Here is an 18126-nt window from a genome sequence, read left to right as displayed (position 1 = left end):
TCTCAGAGCAGAAAGCCACCCCAGCCAGAATCACGGTAGACCCAGCGCAGGGTCTGAGCAACTGGTTCCACGCAAGACCAGTGCAAGGGGCTGGTGGGGCTGGGCGCAGGGTGAGCTCCCCTACTGCAGCAAAACCCCTGCAGCAGCAAGTTCGCCAGATCAAGTACTGCGGACGGCCGGGCGGGCGGGGAGCGCCTCTCATCCCGATCGGCGAAGCCATCGCCCCGCTCCGTGCGCCGCGGGGGCAGCCGGCAGCCGCCGGGCAGCGCCGCGCCGCGGGCAGGGACGGGGCTCCCCGCGGGCACTGACGGGCGCTGCGCGGCACCAGCCGCGGCCGGGGCGGCCCCGACTCTGCCCCGGGGCTGGGGGCGCGGAGCCGACACCGGTCCCGCGGAGGCACGGGCGGCATCGCCGCTCGCGGGGGGCGCCTCCCCGCCGTGCCGCGGGAGCGGGAGGGAAGTCTCCTCCTCCCCTGCTCCCCGCCCCGCTCCCTCCTCCCCGCCCGCCCGCCCGCAGCCGCAGCGCAGGGGCAGGAGGCAGCGCGGCGCGGCAGGCACAGCCGCCCGGCCCGCGCCCGGCGCAGGCAGCAGCGCTGGCGGGCGGTGGCTGCGCCCGGGCCCCGCCGCCGGCAGGCTCCGCCCGGCGCCTCCGCCCGGCGCTCCCATGGCGCGGCGGCCCCGCGCCAGGTGAGGCTGCGCCGCCTGTTGCGCCGCTGGGGCGCGGGCCGAGCCGAGCCGAGCCGCGCCGAGCCCCAGCGGCGACACGCCGCGAAGTTTTGCGGGAAAGCGCCGCTCCGCGATGTGAGTTGGGGGGCCGGGAGCGCCGGGAGGAAACTCGACGGGGACGGAGGGAGGGAGGTGGGCAGCGCTGCCGCTACCGCCGTGCCGTGCCGTGCCACCTGGCCCAGCACTGATGGGCGAGGGCCAGCCGGGGTACCCCCTCGCCTCCCCCGCGCCGTGCTCTGAAGCCGCCGGCGCCCCGTGAGTGCTGGTGGGTGACGGGGTCGGGGCTGCGCCGAGGCAGCGGCGGGGTGGGGAGGGAATCAAGAGGCAGAGGCTACGGGGGGGGGGGCTGCCACCCCCTCGCTTGGGAGCAAACGAGGGATTTGGGACTCGCGCCCCCCGATCCCGTAGCGGGGCGGCATCAGAAAACGAGGGGGCAAGGAAAGCGCACCCCCATCCGCCCCTGTCTGCCCGGCGGCGGCGCCCCCGGCCGTGTGCGGGGCGGGCTGCCGGGGGTCGCGCTGATGGTGCGGGCGGCGGCCGGGGCGCGGAGGCGGCAGCGGTGGGAAGGCGCCGCGTGCGTTGCGGTGGGATTTTTCCACGTTGACACCTACCAGGGACCAGCTGCTGCGGAGCGGGCGGCGGTGGCTGCCATGGGGAGGAGAGGGCAGCTCGCTCCGAACGCGAGCAACAAATGGCAGCGGCGGCGCCCGCTGCGCCCAGGTGAGCTGCACCGCTTCGGGCCGCCCCCTGCCCGGTCCGGAGCCGGGCGGGACCGTGGGGGCGGCGCTGGCGCTCGGCGGGGACCGGCGGGGCCCCGGGCAGGGCACGGCCGCCACGGTAGCGCCCGCGGGGGGATGCGGCGGTCGCTCGCAGTGCGCGGGTACCGGGTGCTCTGTGTGCGCAGAAACCGCAGGCTCTTCTCTCGCCTTCCCGGCCATCTGCACCTCCAGAATTTCCCTCTCCAAAAATTTGGGAAATGTCTCTGATGTGCCAGCGGGATTTTGTTTTTTAATCCTTCTTGGCTTCTGCCTTCAAAATTCAGGAGATTTCAGAGTATCTCTTAGGAAATCGCAAAGTGATTCAGGCTGCAGCTTATCACCCAGTCTCTCGGAATGTCCCTGGACAGCAGAAACGGTGTGAATACAGAATAAAACCAACCAAATAACGAAAAACATGAATAAACAAACTACTTCAAGAGTCAGAATGAAAGCCAGGCAAACGGCATTTAGTACTCCTTTCAAAGGTGTCAGCCCGGAGATATTTACATATATGTATATCTCTGAAAATGACAAAATAAGCTAATGCTTTTGAGATTATTGTAACTATTTTTAAAAATAAGGTTTTTGGCAAGGAAAGGAAGATGAGTACTTTTCAAGGCAAAAACTGGATAGCCTTACCTGAATGCTGAAAAATAACCGGCAACAATTTCTTCTTGTGTCAACCTGTCTAATAATTTGTACATTTAAATTGCGAGGCGTGCATCACGCCCTGCTGAAAGCAGTAGCTTGAAGGCTTGGATACAGACCACCACAGTGTTTGTATGACTTACCCGTTGATATTATTCTTAGTAATTTAATTAAAAAGGACAGGCACGCAATGGGCTTCTATTTTGATTTAGAGAGGAAGAAAGTATTTAAGCTGTAGAGTGAACTGGTTTGTCAGACCTTCACTATGTTCAGAGTCGGATTTTCTAGTTTTGAAATGGTAAAATTGTTTGGAATTAATCATAAGTGTGATCGCTTAGCTGATTCTGCAGCACTTACTGGTGCGAGTTGCCATGGGTTTCTGTGGGATTACTCCTACAGGTAACGTTCTGACGACTCAAGATAGCAGGATTGGGCCCGTTGTGAGATAATTCCACTGTACGGCACTATGTGGGGATGTGCCCATTGGCGCTACTGAGAGGTTTTTGATGTCAGTAGGAGAAGAACTTGGGTTTAAGTCCAGATCTCTTCCAGTTTTTCAGCTATTGCTGACAGGAGCTCTGAGCCCTGATCTTGCCTTCCCGGAGGTCTGCTGTAAAATTTGCGCTGAGTTAGTTCAGTCCAGCTAAGATGAACTGCTGTGGGCAATTGTAGTTTTCCATTGCCTTAGGATGAGTTGAAGGAGATCAGGGCCTCAGTAAATGAGAAGGAGGGTTATACCTGCAACTGTCAAGAATCAGCGTGGTTTGCCTCAAATGAGAGATTAATTGAAAAAGAAATATCATTTAATAAGTATATAAGTTCATGCTCTGGATCCGGTCCTGTGCTAATAAAGTCGATGCGAGCTTTGCCACAGATGCATTTACAGCAAGGCTTAATTTAAAGACATTTGTGATTTGTCTCTTCCATGTGCTTTACGGGGTCCGTATTTCGAATCTTTTGGGAGTTAGGAAGCTCCTCCTGCTCACACTGAAGCTGCGTTAGAGTAACTTCAGAGCAAACGCATACATCAGCTCGAGAAATAACCTCCAATTTATAAATTTATAAAATTCAGCCTTACTCAGAAGTGCTAGTTTGGGTGTCTAAACCCAGAGAAAATCTATTGCTTCATTGCAAACACACCTTTAGATATTCAGTTAAATAATACGGTACTTCTGAATCTTGCTTTTAAGGATATTTCCTGTCTCTTCGCTAGGAATATTTATGAGGGTAACACAAGGGATACATGGTTCACTGGCAGGAAGATTTTAAACTTTTTTAATGACATGAATAATTTAAGCAAGCAGGAATAGGTGTAGAAATACTTGTTACCGTTTCAGTTAATAAGAAGATGGACTAAGGACGGTACTTTTTCTTGGAGTAGAATATTGCGTTTGTGATGACTTAGAGGATTTATATGTAGCTACTGTCCTTGTCATCTGCATACGTGGTCTTTGGATCAGGCCTCATGTAAGAATGCAGCTTAAATTAGTGTTCTGTGGCTAGTAAAATAATCTTTACAATTCTACTTCATGCAGTAAAAATTGTTTGTAAATTTAGAGAAAATTCTTATGGAGCTATGAAATTTAGAAACTTGTAATAATGCTAAACAGAACCTTATTTCAAAATTATATTATTGTGAGCCAAGGATAAATTATTTGAGTTCATGGAATATGTAGCATTTACCTTGGTTTGTTTGGCTAAGCTGTTTTAAATATTATTTTATTTACTAAAAGTAACTTCCAGAAAGTGCAGCTTTGGTAGAGCACTTCAGTGCCGGTATGAATCAAACGTCAGTATGTCTACAGAAACTACAAGCAATAAGGATTCAGAAACTTATCAGCGTATTCAATAAGTATTTTTAAATAGATGTGCCTTCTACTCTTAAATCCAATGTGCAGTGGGTGAAGTAGCATCAAATTTAGAGTTGTTCTGGTGAATGTAAATCTGTGCTTTTAGTTTTAATCCAGCTCGTTTAATAAAGAAGTTTCTGTGCTTCCATCGTTCTGGTGCAGTTTGTTAGTCTGGATGTGCAACGGACTTGTGGGTGCATCCCAGAGAAAAAGCAGTATGATGTGGTATTGATTTTACTCACTGCTTCGTCTGAGCTCACGTTTTAGATAAACAGTTGCCAAACCCACTGTGGAGGAGGATCTCTGTATTTCACAATGGTTAAAGATGTGTGCTCCTGCTTCATGAAGATTTCTGTGGGTAATTGGTGTCTGTGTCCGTGCTTGCCATTGATGGCTTGCGTTGCTTACCCCTGGAGGCTAAGCGGCATTTGTGGCCGGCGCTGGCTGGTTTTACAGTGAGACCTAGTTTGAAGAACAAACACAATGCTTACTGCTACCGAACAAGCAAGTAACTTTTATTCCTCTCCCCCTGGATATTTAAATGCTCTATTGAGTTCCTTCAGCAAGCAGGTTTTTATTTTTGTCTAATTAGCTTCTTTCTGCACTGATTTCACCAGTGGATGTGGGAAAAGCCTTTTACCATAAGGATCAGCGTACCTCCAGAGTTCTGCTTTCCATCAGCAAGGAAAAGGTGATGGGAGCTGAATTAAAATGAGGTGTCTCTCTGGAGAAGGTATGAACTTTTATAGGGGTGAAAAAAAGAGAAAGAGGGAAATGGGAACAGATGAAGAAGGACAGATGCCCTCGGAGTGGGGGGAAAGTGAAGGACAGCAAGGAGCAAGATAGTGGCTGAACGGGGTACTTTGACTTCCCAAAGGATGAAGGGGTCGGTGGGGTTGCACCGTAGCCCTCTGGCTCGGCTCCCTGCTGTGCCACGGGACTTGAGAGAAGATGGTTTTGTTGATTTGAGTGGGACTAGAAGCGTTGCTGAGGGATTGAACTTGGCTTTTTGTATCTCAACTCCACTGGCAGAAAGGAGGTAACAAAGTAAACAGGGCTGGTAAAAGCCTTTTCAGAGATACATAGAACTGGGTAATGGGATTTTTTACATAAACAGAGATGAAAATTGCCACTACAGATCTTGATGTATTTGATTAAGGTTTACCTCTACTTTTCAGGGTCAGTTCAGCTATCTAGTGTGTGTTTTGTCCTACATGACTAGCAGTTTCATAAAGCTGCTGACTTACCCTTTGAGAAGAGGAAAAAAGTTGATCTCTGCCTGCCAGATAGTACTATAAAGATACGATAACAGGAGAAAGTGAAAGGTGGTAGAAGTGACTGATAGCACATAAATAGGATGCTACTCTGGCTTGTAAGCAGGAAAGCAAATGGAGACTGTTTAATTATTTAAGGAACAATAAATGAAAAGTCTGGTTATAAAGTGACAGTAAAAGGAGAGACAAACAATAAAAAAAAAAGTTAGGGAAGGGAAACAATGCATAAAGAAAGTAGAAGGTGAACAGGGAGGGATCAGAGGGGCAGGGGATGGATTTAAAATTTCCATGGAGTTTTCAATTGGAAAATATTATCAGTATAAATCCATATATTGCAGTGTTTACATAACAACCTACCTGTATTCTACTCAAATTGTGGAAGCCTGATGCAGGGTGTTTTCCTGAGGGGTCGTTACATGTTCCTGCTTCATCCTTTGGGTGCACAACCTCATTTAATAGGGCATGTGTTTTTAAAGGTGGCATGCCTTAGTGGTAAGCCGTCTTAAGAGATATACTTTGCGGATGGTGTTAGTTTTAATGGCATTATCATTTTCCCTTCTGTCAAAGTTGCAGTGAAAGTTAACTTTTCCTCCAACAAATAATACCATTGATTTTAAAAGGAGTATTTTTTTGCAGTTTATCAAAACTGGTTTTCATACTTTTGCGACTGTAGTAACTAAAGGTATTTTGTATGTAAAATTCGTAAGTATTCAGCATTTCATTAGAGTGCTAGAACAACTTGAGTATTTACTGTGCTTGTGCTGGGAGTTAGAGGGACAGGTGAAAAGCATGTGGGGGTTGTTTACCCTCACCTAGATTACAGATGTGTATTGCTTTGGCAGAATTTGCTTCATGCAATGTATTTTTGTAATACTTACAAAGCATACATACTTATGTGCATGTGAATAATTTGCAGCCAAAGGGTGAAGCCTTTGGTGGACATTCAGATGAATCTATGCTGTTTGCAATTGAAAAGGCATTATAATTAAAAAGAAATAAAAGCACTGGGTGTACAGTGTTGAGTTCCTGCAAGTACTCCTCCTCCTTTAAAAACAAAGTCAAGTACTTCTTCCACTTAGAAGACGAGCTACAACAAAAACATGTGAAGTTGCTTGCTAGGTCATATGTGGTTAAGCAAGCAATGGTGGTTATTTATCTTACTGATGAAACTTCAGCTTATGAACTATAAAACCAAAATAAGTTTTAATTCTTGACTTTTTTACCCATTTTTATTTCTGTTGGGTAATGAAAATTCACACTATCTATTTAGACTTCCATTTAAATTATTTTTAATTCTTCATGTGGCAGGATTTGTGTATTGTTTTCAATGCACTCTTACCTTAAACAAACCCCAAATAAACACCAAAAAACCTTTTCATGTATTTCTAAAAACAGATTCTGTAATGGTTTGTTTAATCTGAAGTTTTATTTTGAAATGGTGATTTCTGTTATACCTTCCTCCATCTAGGCAAAACTGGTATTTGCCCAGAACTAAAATAATGAATCAATATGTGCAAATGTAGGAGTTCCAGAAGAACAAAAATACTCAAAGGCAGAAGAGCGTTCACAAGGCTGGGAATCAGTAAATCCAGGGGTCAGTCTTTACAGCAGTCTGGCTTTTGGGTTTGGGTTGGGTTTTTTCCCCTGGATGTACTGTAAATGATCTTTAAAGTGTATGTTGATTCCTATTTATTATTAAACATAATTTATTGTTATTATTGTTGAAAGAGAGAATTACCCTTGGTTCTTTTCTCCTGAAATGAAGTTAATAGTACAACTGCCACTGCATCCTTTAAGTAGTCTGACAGTATTTCTGAACGTCCTTTCTGCCCTTCTTTTCAGCTTTATTGACACCAAACCATTGAGATGAGAATTGGTGACTTTTGAACAGTCTATTTTTAACAAAATTTGTAGTAGAGTATTACTGCTCGTGAATATGTGTCGGTCCCAGTCTTCACAGGCACTAAAAGGGAAGGCACATATCAGATGGGAACTGCTTTTTAGTACTCATTTTTGGATTTTGTGGTTCCGTGGGTGTGCCTGGACATGTTCTGTAGATAAGAGTATCGATCTTCACTCTGTTGCTGCAAGGATATCTCCTCTTTTTTTAAAGTGGAGAGATTCCAAACTGTTTCAAATAAAATGGTCTACATCACATTATAGAGTGGGATAGGAATGGGAAATTGTTGTTTTCTAGGATCTTCAAACATAGAGTGAAGCAACTCTGAAAACATGGGATCACAGTATTTCTTAGAACTTCACTTGTCACTTCTTGCACGCAGCAAATAACTGAGGCACACCCATTCAAATAGAGTAAGAACATATCAGCTTCGACTTAAAAGCAGCACATGGGTGACAGCATACAGTAAATGGGTAATCCTTTCCCTGTAAACGCGTATTGAGGCTGGAAATCTGAGATGTCATGTCCCTACAGACCAGATTTCTGATCCCATTCTTGGGTTTAGGCAGACTGTTGTCATTGAAGGGTTAATAGTTTTTGTTAAGAAAATGTATTGGTCATTCTGTTTCCAGAAGCTGTCACGGTTTTTGCCCTTTGACAGAAGACACTGTATATGTATTCTGCTCATCATTTTCATCAATTACATGGTATGCTTATTGGCAGTTCTCATGCATAAATAGTTATTTTGTTGGAGTAGGAGATGACAGGATTTAGACATGTAAGAAACCTAAATCTTTGGCTCAGATAAAATTCCTGATGGATACAAATGGTATTTCAATAACTTTCGATCCAAAAACTTTTCTTGCAAAGCGACATGACTGTTCTTCTTGCCAGTCACGGCAGGTGCTCCATCTGTACAAATACCGCCTAATTTGAACCAGTCAAGCCTAACATTTTTTTTTTTCCCACTATCTGCCACATTTTCAACAAATTTTCTCAGTTCTTTAAACAAGTGTGAGGCAGCAGTGTGGAACAAAATGGACAGAGGCCAAGCAATTCCTTAATTATAACAGATTTTTTTTTAACACATTGAAGATCAACAGTCAACTGTGCAGTGTCAGTAGCATTGCAACTTCCCTTGGTTTGAGGAAAAAAAAGAATAATTTGCGTGAATCTGTTAAAAATTGACTGCATGCTGTTGTATTGTCTAATATCATCTCAGCCCTTCTCATTTTCATGCTGCATGAACAACTATGAACGTATCAGCTGTGTGCTGTTCTTTTGATCTGCTTTGTGCAGCAATAATTGATGTACCCTCTCGCATTCAGTCTTTGTTGTCTGAGGATGGCTGTTTCTTACAAGCTCGCCATAGGGATGTTTGCTATTACACCTTTGCCACTGATTTTGGCTCACAGATGCGTGTTTATATTTTGCATTACAAAAAGCTGTTGTGCTGGGGATCTGTCTTGATATGAGATCCGACCTGCGGTCTGATTCAATAAAATATATTTTGCATTAATGTCAAGATTAGTTTATATAAAAATACCATTCTAATCTGGACTTTCTGTGCACTGTATCACCGCACCACAAACATACTTTACAGGCTCTGTCCCTTCACCACAGAAGAACCTGGCCTTCCCTGAGAGAAGCTCTCTCCATGCAGCGTCAGCTTCATGCACTGACATCTTGGTTTTTTTCACTGTGGCATGCACAACTCGGCAAGCAATGCTTTGGTGATGAGTAAATTGCTTTAAAAAGTTTATGGATGTTGGAGTTAGCTGGGAGATCATTAGAAAAACATGAGGTGAATGAGGATGCTGCAGGTTGCACAGGTCCTTTATTTTTTTCCTTTTGCTGTGGAGTTGCAGAGCAGGTAAGCTCTGGTTTTCTGTGGGCTCCCCAAAAGTAGTCTTGTTGACTGGAGTTACTGTGCCTCGGTGGTTGTTTTAGTTTAATGAAGCAATTTTAATCGTGGGCTAAAACTGCTCGTTTTAGATTCTGGTTCTAGAAGCTGTGGAGTGCAGCTTTTGAATCCCGAGTAGTTGCTTGGGCTTCTATAAAGGGAAGCTACAATGCTGTCAGGGCTGCAGAACGGAGCTGCATCGATGCAAAGCAGGGTGGAGCTGGGGGCTGACTGACCACGTGTGTTCTTCCATTCACTTGGCTACTCCAAGTAGCTTTCTCCATTTCCCATGCATCCATAATTTCCTCAATTTATTTTTTTAAAAATAATATTATTTTTACCTTTCTTCTAAAAATAGTTAAGGCAAGGGGTTAAGAAGACTGTTTAATAAATATACCTTATATATATAAATATGTATATAAATATGTTTTTAAAGTGATGACATCTTTGTGACTGCACATGTGATGTATGTATACAGGAGCTAATGGAGCTCTGAAAACATTTGGTCTCAGCCCTTCTGATGTCACTGTTTCTTCATTTTGAATCAGTCAGTTGCAGGTAAAGGTCACTGTCAGGGTACCTCTTTGGTGACTTAAATACCACAGCTGACAGAGAAAGGTTTAATTTCCAAGGATCAGCTATCAGGGCAGTGCAGTTCACCATTGCCATCTAGAAAAAAAAAAAAAAAAAAAAAAAAAAGCATGTTTGCTTTTGATTACAGATACCGAGCTGCCTGTGGTCACTTGATGTGAGTAGAGGTAGGCTGGCTGTAGAGGTGGGGAGTGTGGTAGTGAAAATGGAAGATTGGTGAGCGGTGGACTGCTGGCCAGCATTGACACTGTACTCAGGTTCGCTGTTCTCGCCCATACACCCGACTGTTCTTGGAGTTACCTGGCAGCACCTTGGATAGAAGGGTTGCTCCTGGGAACAGTTCCCTTACGGTCTAAGAAATTAGCTATAAACTTTGTCCTTTCTCCAGTATAACTTAGACTAGATGATTTTATTTGACAGCTTAATAATTGTACCTAAGCTGCCTCTGAAAATATTTTGCGCTTGAATTTTATTAGTCTTGAATATATTACTTTTCCAAAAGAATTTTTATAGTTCTTAGTAAATGAAGAATGAACCTGGAAAAAGGAAATTAAAAGCAAGTGCTCTTGTGTCTTCACTTCCAAAACAAATTCAGTATATAAATAAGTGTAATTATATTATCTTTTCATCATTTTCACACCAGAATGGGGCGGGGGGAAGCCCATCTATGTAAATCTTTTGAAACCTGCTTCCTGTGCCATAGCCTGTGCTTTTCCAGATGAGAGAGGAACGCTGCGTTCCTCAGGTGTGGGAAGGAGAGCATTGCTCCGCAGTGACTGCCATGAGGAGCAGAGCAAGGCCGGGGCTGGCGGTCAGGTCCCTGCTGCCCGGTGGCAGCGGCGGTGCTGGCGCCTCGATGGCAGCGCTCGGAGGGGAGCGGGGGTCTGCAGGCTGCCCGGGAGCCTCGTGCCGCACGGTGCCCCTGCGCCCCGCCAGCCCATGGCTCTAGGGCACACCTCTTTACTTCAGGGGCTCTGTGGGACATTGCGGAGTTCACCTGGCATCCCTGTGCTGCGTTGCAGTTCCCCTTGTTGGTGAAAGCCTTTGGCTTTTCATTGGGAGGTTTGACCCTGGGTTGATTTGAAGGGGGAAATTGATTTCCTCACCCATCCAGAAAAAAAAAATCCACCCCAAAAGAACCAAACAAGCGCACCAGCCTCTGTAAATTCATCAGGTGTGACAGGTTGGTGTTCCTCAGTTCGGGCTGGCATTCGTTGGGCTCGGGGGCAGCATGGGAGGGAAGTGCTGTCTGTAGGGAACTGGCAGGGAGGTACCAGATAAAACACTTGTGGAAGAAGGCTCATCCGCAGAGATGAAGGGCGGAAAGACCAGGACATGCTGAAACATTTGCTGTAAGATTTGTACCTCTGGTGAGTGGTAAAAGATAAAACATCCTGCTTATGCTACAGCGTACCCTTGCTAAATTACTTGGCAGCCCTGGTGGGGGCATTTTGCAGAGAAAACGGGCATTTTGCATGTGCACAGGGCACAGGGGTTTGTCAGGGCTGAGACACAGACACTGGTATGAAGGCAAATTCTTGGTGCTCCTTCCTAATCCATCCAGGGAAGCTTCTCAGACGGGAGCTCTGTCTTTGGGTGTCTGTGTGAAGGGCTCACAGCTGTCAGTGGTAATGGGCTTCCCTCAGAAGTCATCATCTTAAAAGGCTGTTCAAGAGCTGAGCCCCTCTGCGAAAGAGTTCCTTTGTAGGATGTGTGGCTGGTCCAAGGTGTAAGAGGAATGATGATATGTTTTCAGTACCTGCTGCTGCCGCCAAACTTGGTTAACGCTTACTGCACACAAAAATACCACCATTTGAGTTTTTAACATGAATATTGTCAGTGTGACCCGAGGTTGTTTGTAATTGCCGTGGTTTGCAGGAGACCTTCAAGGTTGTGGTTCAGGGCTTCAGGAGGTTTTGTCCAAAACCTTACCGGGAAGAAGTGCTCAGTTCTTTTGCGTTAGTGAGTGACACCGTTTAGGAGAGGGTGGGTAGGTGAGGTTTCAATCTTCTCAGCCGTGGGGGAGTCTCATGTGACATTTTGCAATGTGCATTTAAAATCTCTTAACTTCCCAGCCATTTCTTTTCCCCCCCCCCCCCCTTCCCCAGAACTCTTAAAACCTTGTTCTAATTTTTATCTGAAGCGAAGTGATGTTTAAAGAACAAAGTCTATTAGAGATGTTGGCACAACAAAGAAAAAGAGTTTCAGAAGATGTGAGTCAGCTTAGGAGGTCTGAAATGGGAGGTGGATAGGTTTTTCCTTTCTCAGGGGAAAATGGTCATTCTAGATAAGAAGGTAAGGTGTTCTCAGGTGACAGACCAGAAAAGTCTTCAAGAGGCTTAAACAAGTACAGCACCTCTTCATTTCCCAATCAAAGGTGGAGAAATGTTTCACTATAGCATAGCAGTGTAGCAAGTTAATAAAAAGTAAACTGTGTAATTTTCCTTGCAAATATCTGGATAGTAATTAGAATGTTTACAGTTCCTAAACTTTTTACTGTTTTCTTTTTATCTTGCTTTCTTCCCTTTTCATTGCTGCTGCTTTTTGAAACATGTTTTCCCCCTCTCTTAGAGGTGTCGGCTGCAGAGGACTCTACCCACATACCAGCTGAACACGTTGCGTGGGCTGAGGGTTACACGGAGCAGGACAGCAAAAGACTTTCAGTGCAGGTGCCTGGAGCTGACAGATGGGTCTTCTGGGGATGGAGCTGGATTCTTAGGAGGAGAAGGAGCCACAGGAATGTGTGTAGGTTCAGACCTGAGACCAGAGTTGTATAGAGGTGTCTCCATTAGCGATTAGGTTGCTGTTTGTTTTGGGAACACCAGTATTGTGGATCTGGTGGGGGTTTTTGGTTTTTGTTTTTTACTTGTGATTCACTCACATTTAAAGACTTGAGGTAAACCTGCATAAATCTGAGCTCACTGAAGTTGCTTTGATTAAGGTGTGTATAAGCCACAGTAGATTTACGTCCATAATGCACATACTGTCTCAGTTTATGATAGACTTATGCAAAATCATAATGAAAACACCTTAAAAATGGATGTTATTCATACTGATTTGAACACTGTGTGTGTCCAAATGGGAAGTGAAGCATTGTTCCTAACTTGCAATATAGAAATACTTGAAATAACTATTTCTGGGGCTTCAGTATTATCTATTGAATTAATATCTACCCTTGTCATCTGACAGGCTACTAAAACAAGATTCTGCTTAAAATGATAGAAGTGACAGTCATACAATGCATTTCATTCCTGCTGAGCTCTGTTACATAGTTAGTTCAGGGAGATTGGGATCTTGCTTCAATCCTTCAAGGACAGTCATTTGGAAAGGATTTGCAGAATTTATAATTGTACCTATAAATCCCCCGCTCCCTCTTGCAAGTATGGTAAAATTTGTGTTGCAGCCCTACTGTGCTGTGCTGGGGAAACGGCATTTCTATCTTACTTCTTGCCTGTTCCCTCTTTTTCAAGGGAAACCTTGAAACCAGCGGTTGTGTTGTGCTTGCAGTGAATTCCCTCTGCCACTGCCACAGACCGTGCTTTCCTTCCTCTGCGACGTTGTTATGTAGAATTGCTCCTGTGCTCTGTCAGCGTTTGACCCCTTGCAGCTGGCAGTGAATAGAAGAAATCATATATACAGAGCGCACAACTCTGCCCTTAGCTGCACTTGTGAAAACCTGTGGCATTATACAATTGGCTTGGAAAGACTTAAGGAATCCCATGAGATCTGCTCTGCTGAAAGTCACTCTGTAAATGTTAGACAGGGCTGTTGTTTTTGCACTAGTACGTTTTCTTTTCCAGCCATACCTGAACCGCAGTTGATGATACTGTTTCATAACGTTGAAATAGAGGGACAGATTTGGAGTACAAGATGTGCTGTGCTGTCGGTGGAGTCTGCTGTTAAAAGTGTCTTAACTAGGCACCGCAGCAGTGTCTGTGCTGCAAGCACAGACGTGCTCTGTGGGCTCCTAGTTCCTGGCAGCGTTCAAACCCCTGGTCACGATGTGACAGTGCTCCTCTGTGGCCTGATCTCTTTTGGGAAGGAACCAGGCCCATCTGCTGGCAGGGCTGGGCAGCAGGAGGTGCCCAGAGTCTGTTGGTGGGCACTGGCCATGTGGCACAGCGAGCTCCAGGCAGCAGAGGACATTGTCCTTTCCAGGTGAAGAAAACTGTGTTTAGGTCTGACACGTTCCTGGCACTATCCAGTATGGAGCAGGCACAGGGCTGAGGAATGTAAGGGGAAGGTGCTGGCATCCCCTCGGTCTCCAGGCAGTGGGGTGAAGCTCTGGGATCTGGTCCATGGTGGTGTAGCTGACTGCCCTGCCATTTCTGGCTGCGAAACATAGTGCACGTGGAGATGTATGTCACTGTATGGAAAGGCCCGTATGACCTTTTTGTTTCACATTCAGTGCCAACCATAGGAAATAATGTTTAGCCTATCAGCAGATACTGTACTGACTGCAGCATCATTGACTCATACCAGTCTATGAGTGTGGAGGATACTTCATACAGCTGGTCCACAAATAACTGAAGAGCTTAAGTAGCAGTATTCTTCTTTAAACAAGTGTTGCAGTGATAGACCTGAGCAGATCGGAGATTGAGGCAAACTGTCCTGCTCTGAGCCCGTTACTTTTCTTCCTGGTTTCTGCACGTTGTGATCCTGCTGAGACAAGAGAGCAAATAATGAGAAGTGAGGAAGTGAAGCAGAAGATACGATGAGTTGTATTATATGCACCTCCAGTACTGTCGTTGGTCGCTTTTACTTACCTCTATTTTGTGGAAAATTTTCAAAAGGAAAAGTTTTGGTTATTTTTTTCAAGACCGAATTGGAAATTTTGCCATTGCTTAGTGTAGAAAGGGAGTCGGAAATACCAAAATTACGTGTTAATTATTTATGTGCCCAGTTTGCTGTTGTGAATGGAGGAGCAAAGATTTTAAAACCTGATAATTACTATGGATTTTATTGTACTGACTATGGTTGTAGCTGCAGGCTGCGTAAGCTCTGGAGGGTAACCTAATGCCCTGCAGTCCACGCGCACGCTTCTGGGAGGGAGGAGGGAATGTGCCAAAATGCTTACTGCTGAGCCGTGAGGTTACATCTGGATGTTTTGTTGTGTTACCAGAGAGGCATGGTGTTTTTCCTTCAAGGCCTGAAGATGAACAGCTTTATTTATGTTTCTTGTGGTGTGTCCAGAACAGAAAAAAGAACAGAACTAAAGTTACCATGCTGTAGTACAGCGTCTTTGCATTTTTTATTCTGTGCTTCCTTATATTCAAGGGATTTCCTAGCAAGAATAGAAGCATCTGCAATAACAACTTCTATTTATGTTAATCTTTTGCAATCAGCATGCAGTCTGAAATAATTACAATGAATGCACCCTCTGCTCCAAACACTCACAACTTGCATTTATTTCAGGCTTTTTTGCCTCGTAAGTCTAAGAACATAATCCCTCATTCTGCAGTGCTTCATCTCCTTTGCATGAATTTATCCAATAGAGCCTTTTGTGAGCTTCATAAACAATGGCCGTGCCATAATAAATTACATAAATCAAGAAGTTTTTAATTAAATAAGTTAACCAAAAAATATCAAAGCACAATAAATTTAATTAGGTAACATTTTTTTCTGTAATAAATTTGCACGTGAGGTGCATAATGAAGTAGGCTGGGGTAAAATCTATAATCCCAAGTTTTTTAGCCTTCATAGGTGCAAAAAGATTTATCTTTCTTTTTAAAAAAAATATTTTTAAAAAATTATATGTCAAACATACCTTGTTGTACAAAGGATTATGCAAATTTAGCAGAAAAACAGGAGCTACTGACAAAAGAATATGCCTGACCCTATGAAGATGCATCTTACAGTCTTTCCTCCTCTGTTTCTTTTTGAGCTACTGGCCCAAGTCAGGGTTATTTTCTCCAGTTTGGCAGTGGCCCTTCAGCACCATGCATTTTTTTGGTGCTGGCCAGAATTATGGGGTATTTTTGGTAGAGTTGGACAATGTATATGGTATAAAGGGCACATTCAGAGCCGAGTCTCCGTTCTAGTGCTGTGTGCATTTAGCTGGGCTGCTTGCCCAGGCATGTGGGAAGGAAAAGATCAGCCTTGGCCCATGTGTGCAGTGCCATGGAGCAACTCAGGTGCTCTGCAGCTACCAGCACTTGCCTTGGCTTTCTCCTTCCTGAATTTACATCCAGAAATATTAAGATTGCAATGTGATTCCCTGCCTCCTAACCTCTTAAATGGCTCAGCCAGGTTGCTTTCACTTGGGCAATGTTCCCATCCAAGGGATTTGGTCCAAAAAAGGAGAGCTTTCATATCCCTTTATGTCCAGGATGTGCAGCTTCATGACAGTGAATGGTGCTCTGGTTTTTGATGGTGAGACCATGAGGAGATTGAACAAAAACCAGTGGGAGAGGACACAGAAAGGTAATCTTTAAAATTATGAATATTGGTTTGTGTTTTTCTTGACATCTCTGCAGAATCACAGAGATCAGTGCAAAGGGAGTGTGCTGGTACATTGCATTTGCTGTTTTGTTTTGGTGGTGCATAGAGTTGGAATAATGTTAAATACCTTTTTATTTTTCTTCTCTGCAAAGCATCTTTTCCTTCTGGTATTTTAATTTAGGACTGATCTAGAGAGGCAAGATTGATGTCAGCAGCATCAGTTTACTGTTTGGGGTGAATTTCTTGTTTTTGGGGTCTGCTGTCGTTATTCTATGTACCACCAAATTCGGAAACCAGGGAATAAGACATTTGGACATTCTGTGAAAAAACATAGCACCAGGTCATCTGATTTGTGTGTACATACAATTGGAGTTGAAGGGTGAGAAAAAGATGTATGATGAGGGAGATAAGGGAAAGACAGACATGCTGGGTCAGATTGTGACAATGCTGCCTGTGGTGGCATTGACAGTGCTGTGTCTCCATCCCCTCCTAGTCAGCTGTCCCCTCATCTTAGGTCACTGCAGAGGTGGCTCAGTATTATGGGAAACAGTAAAAAAACGTCTGTTGCATTTTAATACTGGCTCTGCCAATAATTCTTCTGCATTCTGCAAGGTATAAGTAATATTTAACCAGGTGATGCCTGTTGTGAGGGTGAAATGGCAGTTTATATGAGATGCTGTATAACTCCTAAAATACACCAGAAATGTCAGAAACCTGTGAGAGGGTGGATCTCTTACAGTTCTCCAACTCACAGACTGCCATTAATTGTCCACCAGATGACATTATAAAACATTTCAGTATATCCAGATACCTTATTTCTCTCTGTGCCTGCCTTTTTACATCAAAAGAGAAGCAGCTATAATTCTAGAGAAGGTAGGAGCACATAAAGTTTATATAGCAGAAGCACATTGATTTTACAGAAAATGCCCCACTTAAGTTTTAGGGTTCTACCTGAACAAGCGCCAGACAGCACTCCTAGACTTGTAGAGTGTTGCACAGAAATCATTGCTGTAGTCCGCAAAATTTGAGAGAACTTGTAGCATACACGGTAGTCTGGTGGTAAGGAAGAAGAGGGACTCGCAGGTCCAGAGAGCAAAACCAAGGTGAAAGGAAAGAGTGAATGGGAACACAAGAGTTGGGAGAAAAAACTGATGCACAGGAAAACAGGGAGGAAATTGTTCAAGAAAACATAGGAATTAAAATACAAAGCTTTGGCTGAAAAAAGCAGCTCCCTAGTAGCCACTTGCTAGGATGAGAACATGGTACGTTGAAGAAGACACTCAAGCAGACCTTCCCCTGGAGGTTTGGGAATTTCCCATGCAAAGGACCTTGGGGTGAGTGGGAAGAAACTCTCCCTCTTAAAATGATACAAATTAGATGACTGAGGCAGAGAAATTTTTAAATTGTATCTGGAAAAGAAGATATTAGAAATTAAGGTCCTGACGACAGGAGTGTGTCAAATTAATGCATTATGTATTTTGGGAATTATACAATGTGTCATAAGCCAATTTCATTCCAGGGAAAATGTGACATCTTCTCCCTTGTGAGTGAGGTTTCCAAAGGGCTGAAAAGCAAGGAAAACGTAAAGCAAAAAGAGAAGTTGTCAAATGGAGAAGAAAGGCATTGACTGTGCTATTTAAACGGTATAAATCAGCAGTGATGTGTCCTACCTCTCAACCCCTTCTTAATAGCTCTGTGTGTTTAGGCTGCTAGATCTGTTTTCCATTTTCAGTCTGTTTCAGTGCGATAGATTTTACCTTGACCTGTAAAGCCAGTCATATCCTTTTACATAGCACTGACTTCCCAGGGAGCAGAAACATAAATTTCCACTGTTGCCATGAGGTACATGCTGTGCCTCACAGCAGATCTGGTTTTTAACTGGCAAGAATGTGTGCAAGAGGATTTTGCTGGGCTGCTGAAAATATTTGAGCTGCAGTTTTACATACTGAATTCTTGTTTCTTCTGCTTCCAGAATCTGAATAGTTTCGAAGGGGAATGTAGAGTTAACATCTGCTGTCTGAAATGATCTTCCTTTT

The 18126-nt window shown here is 44.5% G+C and overlaps 1 protein-coding gene across 3 annotated transcripts in view; it reads left to right on the top strand.

The window, feature by feature from the left end:
• The first annotated feature begins 516 nt into the window (after window positions 1-516).
• LRRC3B (leucine rich repeat containing 3B) overlaps window positions 517-18126 on the top strand; it is a 47922-nt gene continuing 30312 nt past the window's right edge. The window contains exon 1 of one of the 3 annotated variants that reach the window (XM_040593712.1): window positions 517-686. The gene's annotated coding sequence lies outside the window, so the exon portion shown is untranslated. Of the gene's footprint in view, window positions 801-1209; window positions 1446-18126 lie in introns of those variants that run through there. The other 2 variants (XM_040593711.1, XM_040593714.1) reach the window with 2 other exon arrangements.

The sequence above is a fragment of the Falco naumanni genome, chromosome 4, assembly GCF_017639655.2.
Source record: "Falco naumanni isolate bFalNau1 chromosome 4, bFalNau1.pat, whole genome shotgun sequence".
NCBI classification, from domain to species: Eukaryota; Metazoa; Chordata; class Aves; order Falconiformes; family Falconidae; genus Falco; species Falco naumanni.
Note: the sequence above shows the minus strand (reverse complement) of the source record. Positions and strands in the feature narration are given on the sequence as shown.